Source organism: Danio rerio, chromosome 2 (genome assembly GCF_052040795.2).
Source record: "Danio rerio strain M-AB ecotype USA chromosome 2, GRCz13ab, whole genome shotgun sequence".
Lineage (NCBI taxonomy): Eukaryota > Metazoa > Chordata > Actinopteri > Cypriniformes > Danionidae > Danio > Danio rerio.
In genome coordinates this window covers 18,267,280-18,279,461 of record NC_141022.1, presented here as the reverse complement: position 1 = coordinate 18,279,461, position 12,182 = coordinate 18,267,280, and the positions used below count along the sequence as shown (strand labels likewise).

General features: G+C 35.3%; 1 long non-coding RNA gene across 1 annotated transcript; it reads right to left on the bottom strand.

The window, feature by feature from the left end:
• Window positions 1-6,255: 6,255 nt before the first annotated feature.
• Window positions 6,256-7,889, bottom strand: LOC147846310 (uncharacterized). Its single transcript, XR_015478327.1, has 3 exons — window positions 7,752-7,889; window positions 7,129-7,224; window positions 6,256-6,392 (listed from the first exon to the last, which is right to left on the bottom strand). It is a non-coding gene; the product is annotated as an uncharacterized LOC147846310 (long non-coding RNA).
• Window positions 7,890-12,182: the final 4,293 nt, after the last annotated feature.

Here is a 12,182-nt window from a genome sequence, read left to right as displayed (position 1 = left end):
TATGTGCACTGACAGTCAAGTTCACTGTGAGCATAATAAATTATAGAGCCGGGGACAGGGGTGTGGGTACAAGGGACGGTGTTGACGGCGATGTCAAAAAACATCAGTGAAAATGACAAGTCCAAGCTTCTGACCTGCAACAGTGACACTTGAGCTTCTAATCGGAAGCTACAGCTCTTCCCTTCTGTCCGGCCCAGACAGACGCGGGACAATTTAATTATTTACTGATTCAAACATGCTGCCATGTAGTCGTCTCTGTACAGTCTCAAAGTGAGTTTTAAAGTAAGTCTCAAAGTAAAATAAATGTAATTAATAGAAATACTTATATGTATGCAGGATTTTGTGGCTTTTCATCAAAACCATTCTTTGTTTAATAAAACTTTTTTATTGCACAATATCACTTTGTTCAATTCAATTCATGTTTATTTCGATAGCACTTTTACAATGTAGATTGTGTCAAAACAGCTTAACATAGAAGTTAATAAATTGGAAATGTGTCAGTCCAGTTTTCAGAGTTGAAGTTCAGGTTAGTTCAGTTCAGTGTGGTTTAGATTTCACTTCTGGAAGTCTAAACACTGAAAAGCAAATCCATCGATGCGCAGCTTTAAGTCCCAATTCCAGCAAGACAGTGGCGAGGAACAAACTTCACCAATTGACGAAAGTGAAGGAAAAAAATAAACCTCAAAAGAAACCAGGCACTGTTGGGCACAACCAGTTCTCCTCAGGCCAAACTCTGGAGAACGCTGGACGTCCATCGCTGAGAACTGCAGGTGTGAGTAGGTCACATGCAAGTGATCAGGCTGGCCCACAGGATCAAAGCAGGGACTTGTCTGTCTCTGTGGTCTTTCAGGGATTAGTCTCACACTCTCTGCTTCTCCATAACCACTACAGCATCAGTTCAGGATGCAGCCTGGTCCATGATTATGGATAGCTTGGCATAATTTCCTCACAGGTCTTGAATCGCATCCACAGCATTGCATAATCTCTAAAGAGCTCAAGATGAGTATCCGCATTGGATATAGAATGAGCAAATAATTAACATAGCTGTTGTTCATAATGTATTTAAACGAGATGCAAATATGAAGTGCTATAAATCAAAAAAGTGATTACATAAAGAAACAGAAACAAACATGTACACCATATGAGTGTTTCTAACAAAATGTCTGGTGCGTTAAGACAGGAGGAGTGTGTCCTACAGGTTGTTGTCAAGCACTCGCCTACATGGAGCACATTCATGCATCATACTATCATGTGATGCATTGTGTGTATGCTTTACTAAAAAGATAAGTCTTGAATCTAGTTTTGAACTGTGAGAGTGTTTCTGAGCCTCGGACATTATCATGAAGGCTGTTGCAGAGTTTAGGAGCCATAAATGAGGTGGCTCAACCTCCTTTACTCGACTTTGCTATTTAGGGTACAACCAGAAGCCCTGAGTTTTGAGATCTTAAAGAGCGAGTTGGATTGCAGCAAGACAGAAGGTTGGTTAAATAAAACAGGAGCTTGATTATTTAAGGCAGAGGTGTGAAATCATGTTCCTGGAGGGCCGTAGCTGTGCACAGTTTAGTTCCATGTCTGCTTCAACACAGTTACCTGTAGGTTTCGAACAAAACTGAAAAACTTAATTAGTTTGATTAAGTGTGTTTAATTAGGGTTGGAACTAAACTGTGCAGATCTGCTGCCCTCCAGGAACTGGATTTGACACCTTTATAGGTAAATGTGTCTGTACATTTCAATTACAATACATATTAATAAAGGAGTCTTAAATCTAAAATTGAGCAACACTTAAACTTTACGATTTTATTTGTATCTGTATTCTGAAGTTTTTTTTTTTATCTATTTAATTATTATTATTATTATTATTATTATTATTATTATTATTATTATTATTATTTACAGGAGGGTTATGTTCGTATGTAAATTGTCTGATTATATAACACAGGGGTCACCAACCTTTTGGAAACTGAGAGCTACTTCTTGGGTATCATTTAATGTGAAGGGCTACCAGTTTGATACACACTTCCTAATAACAAATTTGCTCAATTTAATTATATGTTATTAATAGTTAATGATATTCATCTATGTGAAAACACTGATCAAGTTAATGATTTCTCAATAGTTGTCAACAATGATAGGAAACAGATAAATATCAACCAATGCAAGTTTGATTTAAAAAGAATAGCTACAAAAAAATTAGATGCAGCTTACTGGTATGTGGTGCTATGGTAAGCTAATTTTAAAACAGGTCCACGGGCAACTTATGTGGTCCCCGCGGGCTACCTGGTGCCCGCGGGCACCATGTTGGTGAACCCTGATATAACATATTTTGTACTGCATTTTTTGTATTAAATTTGTTTTTGTTTTGTTTTTGTTTTGTTTTTTTGCTGTCTTTTCTGAATTACAGGGTGATTAAAAATGAATTTCCAAAACCTTTCTGCAAAAAACAAAAAAAAAAACAAAACAGAAATATTTTTTCAAAACTTTTTAACCTTACATCAGGCATGGGCAGTATTTATGATGCATGCAATAGTATTTTGTAATTTGTATTTGATAGGGATTAAGAAAATGGGTTAATACTTTCAAAATACTTTCATCAAAATACTTTAGTGTCTGGTGACGCGGTGGCACAGTAGGTAGTGCTGTTGCCTCACAACAAGAAGGTCGCTGATTCAAGCCTCGGCTGGGTCAGTTGTGTCTGTGTGGAGTTTGTATGTTTTTCCTGCGTTTGCGTGAGTTTCCTCCGGTTGCTCCACCAGGCGTGTGGTGCAGGTGAATTGAGTAGGCTAAATTGTCCATAGTCAACAGTATGAGTGTGAATAAGTGTGTATGGGTGTTTCCCAGATATGGGTTGCAGCTGGAAGAACATCCGCTGCGTAAAACATGTGCTGGATAAGTCGGCGGTTCATTCTGCTGTGGTGATTCCAGATTAATAAAGGGACTAAGCCAAAAATAAATTAATGAATTAATATTATTATGTATCATATTAAAAATGGAGGAACTCATGCAAACAAAGGTTAGACACTCCTCATATATAAAATAAAGTTGTTGTTTTCCAGATTGTCATCAGACCAGAGTTGCCATGACGACAAAGTGGGATGGTGTAGTGAATGTCACCTTTGCTGTCGAAGTGCTGAAGTCTGGAGCTCTGGACTGCATGTGTGTGTGTGTGTGTGTGTGTGTGTGTGTGTGTGTGTGTGTGTGTGTGTGTGTGACGGGGCGCGGAGGGTGGCCCCCTGGGCCCCTGCTGCCCTGACGGCCCTGCCACAGCTGCACTCAGGTGAAACCGACGTGGTGGCAGCAGCATGAAAGCTCCAAAAAACACAGCGGAAACGTTCCTCCAAGATCAAAGACTGAAAGCTGGTTCTCAGCAGGCAAATAGCTTCTGTTCCTTCCTTAAGGGGTGCATTAGAAATAAATGAGCACAACTTATGCATTGACTATATTATGTTATTCAATGATTCCTTTATAATTTTTGAACTTGATGAAGTTCAATACAGCATCCATTTCTATGACAATGCTGATTTGAAGTTTGTCTTCATTTGGAGAGAAGCATGCTGGGAAATGGAGGGCAAAGTCTTTTCAGGGATTTTTGGTTTTCTTTCGACTTATATTGTATGAATGCACATACATTACTGCTCATCTCTGCGCTATGGAGTAAAAGCATTCCGATAAAAAATATTGAAAAGCTAACCAGAAATTATGATCATTTAACAACTTTATATATTTATTTATAATTATTATTATTATTTTTTTAAATAATCCAAACAAAATGCTCAGCGTTAGTATATGGAAAATAACACATTTGTTTTAGATTTTTGTTTTACTGTTAAAATCTTATCCAAAGATTACATCTCCAAATAAGAAAAACATATATAAAAAGAAATAAATATAGATAATTTCATGCATCATCAGTGGCAAGTGCAAACGTTTCTGAAATGATGATGATGTTGTTGTTGTTGTTGTTGAACAAAAAACAAAGAATCATTAAAGCATCTTCTTTTAAAAAGATAGTCATTAATTCGTTTTCCTTTGACGTAGTCCCTTTATTAATTAGGGGTCGCCACAGCAGAATGAATCGCCAACTTATCCAGCTTATGTTTTACTCAGCAGATGCCCTTCCAGCTGCAACCTAGTACTAGGATACATCCATACACTCATTCACACACATCCACTATGGCCAATTTACCCTAATCAATTTACCTATAGCAAAGGTCTTTGGATTGTGGGAGAAACTGAAGCACGCGGAGAAAACCCAAACACACATGGGGAGAATATGCAAACTCTTAAACCAGCAACCTTCTTGTTGTGAGACACAGTGCTAACCACTGAGCCACTGTGTTGCCTCTTAAAAAATATTTCACCCAAAAATAAAGAATATGCCATTATTTACTGTACTTATCCTCCAATTTGAGGTTTTTGTTTTTTTTACTGCTGAACACAAAAGAAGATACTTTGAAGAATCTTGAAAAGATGTAAAAACTCACATCCACAGTGGGTAAAACAAATATGGATGAAAATTGTCACGTTTAAACATTCTTTAAAATATCTTATTTTATGTTGAACAGAAAAAACAATCAAACTGATTTGGAGCAAATTAAAGGGTAAGTAAATGACGGCAGAACCTTTTTTTTATGTGGACTATTCCTTTAAAACACATTTTGTTCCCTGTGAACTTATCTTACTTTTTTTTCAAATTAATGCCTAATAGTTAGAAATCCCGGGCAACGTAGTGGCGCAGTAGGTAGTGCTGTCGCCTCACAGCAAGAAGGTTGCTGGGAATCTGGTTCGAGCCTCGGCTCAGTTAGAGTTTCTGTGTGGAGTTTGCACCTTCTCCCTGCGTTCGCATAGGTTTCCTCTGGGTGCTCCGGTTTCCCCCACAGTCCAAAGACATGCGGTACAGGTGAATTGAGCAGGCAAAATTGTCCGTAGTGTACGAGTGTGTGTGTGTGTGTGTGTGTGTGTGTGTGTGTGTGTGTGTGTGTGTGTGTGTGTGTGTGTGTGTGTGTGTGTGTGGATGTTTCCCAGAGATGGGTTGCGGCTGGAAGAGCATCCACTGCGTAAAAACATGCACTGTAAAAAAAAAAAGTTGAATAAACTTAAAATAATAAGGCAACCGATCACACACAGCTTTTTGAGTTAACTAAGTCGACTTAAAATATTTTGTTGAATTCCTTGTTTAACCAACAACATATTTTTGTTTGCTGAACAAATATTATCATGTTTACTCAACAAGATCTTTTGTTTGCTGAACAAAAATGTTTCTTGTTATTCAACAAGATCCATTGTTTACTGAACAAAAATGATCATGTTTACCCAACAAGATTTTTTTAGTTTACTGAACAAAATAAAACAAACTGATTCATTATGCATTTACTATTAATTTTTAGGATTCAAATTAAATACACAAGAATAGTCAATTCACTTTTTTTATTTTTAACTGTGTTCAAATCACAATCCAAAACATTTGCATACAAAATCAGCATTTGACATTAGCCGTGTTCAGCATTGGGCTAGTTTGTACACAACTAGTACTGAATGTTTCCAGATTTGAAAAGATTGTACACTGCCTCAACATAAAATAACTAGCAACCTTACTAAAACCAAGCTATTAGTGTGTCCAAACACTCAACCCAGGTGTATATACAATCATCTAATCAGAGTAAACCCTAAAAGCCACTCCATTCAAACAGTCTTTAAAGTGTACTGCACTTTTGTCAACAAAGTACATCAAGTCCAAAAACAGACCTCAAAACATTCAAACAGTGGCACAGTAGGAAGTGCTTTCGCCTCCCACCAAGGTCGCTGGTTCGAGTCTCAGCTGGGTCAGTTGCCGTTACTGTGTGGAGTTTGAATGTTCTCCCTGCGTTCACGTGGGTTTCCTTTGGGTTCTCTGGTTTCCCCCACAGTCCAAAGACGTGTGGCACAGGTGAATTGGGTAGGCTAAAATTGTCCATAGTGTATGTGTGAATGAGTGTGTATGGATGTTTTCCAGAGATGGGTTGCAGCCGGAAGGGCATCCGCTGCGTAAAACAAGTTCATTGCGCTGTGGCGACCCCAGATTAATAAAGGGACTAAGCCGAAAAGAAAATGAATGAATGAATGAACTGAACTCTCGCAGATCATGTGCCACCAACCTCCATAAAACATGCTGAATCACTTAAAAATTATATTTGAGTTCTTTTGGGTGTTCCATATTCAGTCTATACAAGAGGCTGAACAAGTAAGCGAAGGCTGCAGGCAGATGTGTGATAGTATGTGTGTACTATGGCCTCCTCCAAGATTTTAGCGAGGTTCATCACATATTGCAGGGATGCAGAAGTGCCATTATCATCTTCCACCACAGTGAAGATTCCAATCCTTTAATCTCTGGTGCTGTGGTCTTCAGGGTCCGTGTCCTTATAGGAGATTAAGTAATGGGAAAATTAATTGATGTGTAATATTAATTACTACTTATTAATGTTATTACTATTATGCAAAGAAAATAAAAACATGTAATACTTTCGTACATACAAACAGTAACACTTTGAACAGTCTATAATATATAATAATTGAACAATATATTGACAACTTTTTAATATTTAGCAATTTTTTAAACTTTTATTTTACATAAAATTGCAAAGATTTACTTTTATTTGATACAGTTTCAATTGTGAAAGTTGTTTATTGTCCTGTTTAGAATATAACTGAGCCTTTAATTGTCATTCATAAGGGATTCATAAAGCATAAATAGTCCTCACTTTAGATTAGGTCACAACTGGATGAAGTTAAGCTCATAAAGCATATACTAACATACAAAGTAACTATTATTACATACCTTAATATTAGGATATTTAAATGTTAATTTGAATAGTTTATTAATCGTGTACTTAAGCATTCTGAATGATCTTAAAAACACCAAGTATTCTTAAATAACTGGTTTGTAAATAATGCAATACTTAAATTAGTAATACAAAATGAATCATTAAAGTTAAAAAAATACAATCATTGAGCACTTCATGTAGAGTTATGCTTAACAGAAAATAAATTAACTATTCGCTAATACTAAATAAATTATTTATAGCGTGCAGCTATTAAAAGTGTTACCAAGCAGACTAATAAATGTAGAATAGGGTATGAAAATGGGTAACTTACCAGACATATCTTGAGAAAGCAAGCAGAATTTTTACGAAGAAAAATTGGCAATCCCTCAAGAGCTGCTCTTTCTCGATCGGTGACAATATCAGTGACCTAAAGGAAAGTCATTTACAAAGGGTGTTTTACAATCTTATTGTTTTGTAAGTAAAAATGTACTTAGTACATTTAAATGAGCATAGTATTTTATTCATGCTGTTGAAAAAACACATGGCTTTATTTTTAAAAAAGAATTTTGTGGTTTCCATACAATGGAATTTGATAATGGTTGTGTTGGCAAATTTAGAAAAATGTTTAGTTTCATGTGACAATTACTTTGAGTTAAAAACTACAGCTATTATTTTCTATTTTCCTCTTTGAATGTATTCATTTGAAATGGTCACTCAAAACAAGTGAAACATCTGTTATTTATCTTACTTCCATCTCACAATCAAAACACAACTTGACACAATTAAAATTAATGCAAAAGGGCTGGACAATTAAATTGTTGCAATCACGTTTTATTGGAGTGTATTACCTAAGCATGAAATTCATGCTTTTGTGTTTGACAGGACAAAATATGTTGCACATGTTAAAAACATCAGACGGGTGTATAAGAAAAAAAAAAAAATCTTAATGAGTACCTGCTCATCCATCTTGTTTAAAGTTGTATCCATCTCTGGACCCATTGAATCCCTTCTTTTTCTGTAGAGTTTCAGGAGAGGTGCTGTATATTTATCAAGTCACTCGATTAACTGTCTCAGGAGATCTACATTACAGATCTGAGAAAACTCTTTGCAGATCTACAATATACAAAAAAAACATACATATTAATATTTACACATAATATATATATATATATATATATATATATATATATATATATATATATATATATGTAAATGTAAATATTTAAATGTTCAAATGCTGAATACAGATGTATTTTGAATTACCTATAATAATAATGTTGTTTGTTATTTTTAGCATTATCATTACTACCTTGAATGAAACTTAAGCAATTGCAATATAGTGACTTACCTCTTCCTTAAAGTCCAGGTTATCTCTTTAATTTCTTCCTGGCTAAATCTCAACAACTTCTTTGAGCAAAGAGAAAAGGTTTCTTGCATCTGCTGGTGATTGACCGTCAAATTTCACTGATGATAGCAAGTCTCACCTCCTCAAGGAAATCTTGCATTGAATTATGTCATTGTCAATATTTCAGTCCTTTTGAGCAAAAAGAAAGAAAAATATATATTTAGCCCTTTATATTTTTTATGTAAATAAAAGCTAGCTGACTGTTAAAGCAAGTTGGTCTGAATATGATAGACATTTAGTCGAGCTAACTAATATACAAGCAAATCAAGCAATGCATTACATGAAAATCACACGATTTTCACACAAATTACACAGTTAAACACGTCACCGTTTGTTCCACTGGCTCTGGTTCGAAGGGAAAAAAGGTTATGATGTGCGCAATGCTGACAGCAATCTAGATAAACAGGACATAATGTTATATTCGTTTTAGCAAGGAAATTTGACTTGGATACCTGATCTGGTATGTTATATGATACTCATTGTATTAATCGTGAGTTATTAAAGCAAATGACTCGATTGAAATCGCTATTTGTTTCAAATACATTCACTCTAAACTTTTATTGATGTAACGTTAAATAGCCAAAACCAAGTGCACGAAACAAGTAACTCACGGCTAAATTATAACAAATAGTTCCGTATTAGGATACACGCGCACATCAAAGCCAACATATCAAATAATATAACGTTAGATGACAACAAAAAAGACATACATACCTATGATTTAGCAGGAACGTCGTTGGCCTGCTCTTAACCGCTCTATCACGGTCTCTCACATCATTAATACACTGGTAAAATAGATCGGGCAGTCAGATGGGTAGCACATCGCACAAAAAAACATGTATACAATTATATACAATCGATTATGAAAACGATTGACACGTAGCTCGGCAGAAAGAAAGATGGTTCGTTTTGTCGCGCGCACGTGACAGGTACCCCCTGCAGTGAGCTATGGAAGTAAATTGCGCATGCGCCAGAAGCTTATAAGGCGCATGCGCCAACAAGAAGGGCACGCATCAACGCAAAACTAAGAATTTTGTATTAGTTCAACGAAATATTTTAAGTTTTTCACATTGAAGCACCATATTTGTTGAACAAACTAACTATTATTTGTCAGCATTTCAAATGAAAATATTTAAATTTAACTTATTAATCTTTGTTCAGAGGACTTTTTGAAAGTTGGCATTTTTACAGTGTATTAGTTAGAAATCCCGGCCAACGTAGTGGCGCAGTAGGTAGTGCTGTCGCCTCACAGCAAGAAGGTCGCTGGGTCGCTGGTTCGAGCCTCGGCTCAGTTGGCGTTTCTGTGTGGAGTTTGCACCTTCTCCCTGAGTTCGCATGGGTTTCCTCTGGGTGCTCCGGTTTCCCCACAGTCCAAAGACATGAGGTACAGGTGAATTGAGCAGGCAAAATTGTCCGTAGTGTACGAGTGTGTGTGTGTGTGTGTGGATGTTTCCCAGAGATGGGTTGCGGCTGGAAGGGCATCCACTGCGTAAAAACATGCTGGATGGGTTGGCGGGTCATTTCGCTGTGGCGACCCCGGATTAGTAAAGGGACTAAGACGACAAGAAAATGAAGAAGTTAGACATCCAGGAACATGAGTAATGCATCTTGTTGCATTTTTCTTTTAGAATTTACTATACTATATCTAACTAAGTTAAACCAACAACAAAGCAAAGTAGGTGGAAATGTAATGGCTATGTAAGTTCAATTATTGGAGTAGTTTACCCCAAAAGCCTGTTAATTTACCCTCAGGACATTCAATGTATATCTATATATATATATATATATATATATATATATATATATATATATATATATATATATATATATATATATATATATATATATATATATGTATATATATATATATATATATATATATATATATATATATATATATATATATGTATATATATATATATATATATATATATATATATATATATATATATAATTTTATTTTTTTTGTATTTTTTTTTTATATAATTTTATTATATTTTTTTATAATTTTATTTTTTATTTTTTTTTTTTAAGTAAGATATAGTGAGTCATAAAGCTCAATAGTCAACAGCATCGAACAATCTTTATATAATTTCTTGTGTCACAAATATTTTTCTGATCGTTTCTTTAGTAGAACAAACTGAATGTTTCATTCAAATTCCTCGGTTTAACGTCAATATGTCAAATAATTATCTTATAAAAGCATCATTAATATGTAATGACATTTAATGACATTTTAAGGGCAAAAAAAGAAAAGCATTACTGGTGCTGTTTAAACATTCAGGACACAATTATAATGGGCTCATCACAGTCATGTTCATGACAGATTTATGACAAGTTATGAGGTCTTAGTAATGTCAATTTGTCATGACTATGACACAACAGGTTGTGATGTGCTTGTTTATGTCAAATTGTGATAAAGACATTTGAAAGATTGTCATCTTTGCATTTTGAATGACATTAACTGAGCGAAAGACACCTCCTTCAAATTTAAGGCATGTAATATCATTGCTATGAAGGTTTATAAAAGTCTTATAAACACCCCCTTTAAGTAAAGTATTATCCATTTTATTAAATAAAGTGTTTTATCAATGCATTTGTTTGCATTTAAGCTATACATTGTACTTTGACTTTTACTTTTGACCACAACATGCAAATGTTTGCTTTTTGTTTTTAATTCACAAACAGCTTTATTGACATTCATACACAGTTGGAACTCATCAAAAGCTGCTCTCTGCGCTATTAAAGGCTATTGTTTAAGGGAATACATTTGTGTCACTTTTGATGTGAGGTGGGAAATAGATTATGCATTATCTCAGGCCCTTTGGGTGTACTAGTCCATCTCAGCATTCGTTAAGGCAGGACCCTGTAGACCTGCTGGGTTCTGCTCTGCAATGTGTGGCCAGTATCTCTGACAGGTCATTATTGGCCATCATGCTGAGTGACGGACTGCAACGACCGAGCTTGCATTCATTTCTTTTGCCGTTATTGAGGAAAAGAAGCTGCGTTTTTTTGTTTCCTCTCAGCCTTTATCAGAATGATCAGAGAGATGCAAAAACGTACACTGTGTTCAAAGTATCACAACGATACTTGAGGTACAACTGCAGTGCATTCCTGGACACTCAGCTTATTGTGATGTAATGTTAGTTTTTTATTTACTTTTAATCAATAACAATTCAGAGTTTTTTGCAACGTAGGCTTATTCTGAAAGCGTAGTAAAGTTCGAGTTTGGTGAAGGACGGTTCCAGAAAGCGGGTAAGACAAAAATAAAATAAAAAAATAAAATAAATAAGTACATAACAGAGTGAGAATGTGGTAAGTGTTGTAAAAATCAGGGGGGCTTTTATTTTTTTGGATTGCTTTTCAAAAATCGGTTGAATTTAGGGGGTTGGATGGGCACTAGTCAATTGGTGCTTTTTAAAACACTAGTGGTTTGGTTTAGGGAAAGGGGTGGGAGGGGGAATCGGTCGGTGGGTCAGTCAGTCAGTTGACAGCAGCCTCTGGTTGATTTAAGTGAGAAGAGCATGCACGAATTGCATTCGCGAAAAAAAATTTGAAATCTTAAATGCGTAAACAGCAGCCTCTGGTGAATTAAAACTGCAAAAACAAAACTTAGCTCCTGAGACATATTTTGTAATCTCCAGAAATGTATATAAACTGTAATTAACTGTTATTTTCCTCTTTTTTTTTTTTTTTGGCAGCTAGGGTAAAATAATGCTTGTTAAATTATAGAAATGTATCTATTTCAGAAGTTTCCTTAGGTTTAATCGTCCAATAAATTTCTGTAATTTAACGTCTGTTATTTTACATAAAATCTCTGTGACTTAACATTCGTTATTTTACTTTTTTGTGTGTGTGTGTGTGTGTGTGTGTAGGGCTACCTTTTCAGAAGGAGTCTCGGTTAGATATTAATTGTACCCTCACTTTTTGATTTAATAGTTAAACATTTACATTCAGAGATTTTCTTGTCTTAGCATTTC